Below are 2,447 nucleotides of genomic sequence, written 5' to 3' on the forward strand. Positions count from 1 at the left end.
CCAAATTGAGCAAATTACTGACCGTGAGAATGTTACACATGATTACACACAAATGTTTAGCCGAAGGACACATTTGTTAAGCTGGAAATTAATTTCATATACATTTTCATTTCAGTCCAATTTAATTTGAAAACAATTGTGCTTGAATGCTACTCAAGGGTTTTCAATGTTGCTTTTTCTTGCAGTGTGAGTTCATATACAGACCAAGATTTGTTCAGTTTGACCACTGTACTGTGACACTGTTCAGGTAAAAACGTTTGCTTATAGTTCATTGGTGGTTTGTATGCAGAAGTATGGTCTTAAAATAGGTATTGTCTAATGTTGATACTGTTATGTTTACATCACCCATAAAAATGGCAACAGAATCATGGAATATTTTCATTTGACATATGGTTTTATGAAACAGGAGTGTCCAAATTCGAGCCGATGGAACTGAAGCAGAGCTGCAGATTGTGTTCGATCAGAAAACTCGCTCTGCAGTACTCCCACAGAACAGTGTCGTTGCTCAAACCTTAGTAGAGGCTGTGAGTAATACCAACAACAGCTTCAATGTGACCATAAATCCCAAGAAAGTCAAAATAATAGGTAAGTAAACACAACACAATGTATTACTCTAATCAGTATGTAAAACATTTACCTCTTAACATTCCTGTAAAATTCATGCAAAACACCTATTCAAGTCATATCCAAAGTAAATTGAATGTAGTTGTTAAAACATTTGGAGTATATGAATGGTTCTGGGCTTCTTTGAAAGATAACGCTCTGGAGTGTCTAACCCAAAAGTCATGATTGTAAGTGCTACTGGAATTGATTAATATAAGTTTAAACACACTAGAAAAGTCTTGCTAATAAATGCATGTAGACAACTATAGCTGGAACTTATTAGCTGGAAAACACTGTAGGGCCTCGGCATAAAGCCTTACCTAGTCCAAGTTTAAATTTCATACCAATACCATGAAGAAATGACTAATTTACACAGGTTTTTCTAAGTGTGTGTCTTAGTGTATTTTTTCTAAAACGGCATCGCTCCTTGGCGGCAGGCGGCTGCTGCTGCATCGCTCCATATCAGCCGGTAGATTGACGTAGATGTGTTTTTATGCTGGTAGATCATGAACTTCCTGTTTAAAGCTCGATATTGTTATTTTCAAAATTTTATTGGCTGCACAAAGTGCCAGTCATCGGCACAATTGCTTGCAATTAGCTCAGCCTACCCATGAAATAATAGGGGCTGGCCCTTCCTTACAGCGTGGGCTCTCGTTGGCTATTGTAGGCTGTGAATGGGACATGTGAGCTGTTATTAGGTCTGATTTGGTATCACTCTAAAGGTCAGAGATCAGCGGCTAATTTGAATACAAGCTATCGTAGTTGTTAACATTCAAATCTGAGTTATTACGGTTACAATGACATACGAGCCACGTCTGCCGGCAAATATAAAACGATCCGGCCGCAGTCCCTGGGGATTTATGGATGGAATAATGTATTATTATATAAATATTTTTACTGGATTGGATTGTCTGGACCTTTGACAACGTAACAACCGTTGTTGGAATATAATCGACCGGTGGATTACTATGAGGCATATATGAGGTATACACGAGATTCATCAAAAAAACTGTGTTCAGTGTTGGACCGTTTAATCCATCTTTCTGTTCAACACTGTGGCATGACAAGCTTTTTTTAAGCTACCTTGTATTCAGCCAGAATATGTGTAATGTAAATTGTTATTAACTGTAAGATGTTTGACATTAGCAACTTCGAACTAGACAAGAAGCTAAAACGTCAGAGAGTCAACTCTTTCTATGGCCTTTATGATCAGTGAAACTGGCACCAAAGTAATTTTTACAAATATAAACAAATCATTTTTGGTTTGAATTCTTATTAATTTATTAATTTAAAATATTTTACAGCAGGTCCAGTTCCATCTACAACTACCACATCTACAAATGCTGCACCAATCAACGTGAATGGCACCCGTAAGCTATATTGTGTTCTACTTCTTCAAAAATGTCAAAATGTTGCACAGCTGTTTTTTAAAGTAATGTTTTGTTTACTTTTTACCGAATTTACAGAATCAAGTGGAGTGAGCCACAAGATCAGTCTCGTTACTGCATCCTGCCTGGTATTGTTGTCATGGATACTATCAAGCCAGCAATAGAATCAGTGCTGATTACCATTTGAATTGCCAGCAGACTATGACTGCCATTACTGGTATGAACAAGCACTTTGTTGTCGGTAAAAATCCAAGATTCATGATGGTCTTTGCTCTTGTATGTAGAGTGACACAGCCAACTTTAAGCACCTGGCCCATTGAATCATCACTACAATAACAACCTAAACAAAATAACAATACTGTCTGTTAAGCCCTGGGATGTCAGAAATGGTTGCACTCTTTGACTTTTTATATAAAATGTAATGTATAAATGCATCTTGCTTCTCTGAGTACTGTG

The 2,447-nt window shown here is 37.1% G+C and overlaps 1 long non-coding RNA gene across 1 annotated transcript; it reads left to right on the forward strand.

The window, feature by feature from the left end:
* The first annotated feature begins 433 nt into the window (after nt 1–433).
* Nucleotides 434–2,429, forward strand: LOC123964180. Its single transcript, XR_006823357.1, has 3 exons — nt 434–585; nt 1,908–1,973; nt 2,070–2,429. It is a non-coding gene; the product is annotated as an uncharacterized LOC123964180 (long non-coding RNA).
* Nucleotides 2,430–2,447: the final 18 nt, after the last annotated feature.

Source organism: Micropterus dolomieu, unplaced genomic scaffold (assembly GCF_021292245.1).
Source record: "Micropterus dolomieu isolate WLL.071019.BEF.003 ecotype Adirondacks unplaced genomic scaffold, ASM2129224v1 contig_981, whole genome shotgun sequence".
Classification (NCBI taxonomy): domain Eukaryota; kingdom Metazoa; phylum Chordata; class Actinopteri; order Centrarchiformes; family Centrarchidae; genus Micropterus; species Micropterus dolomieu.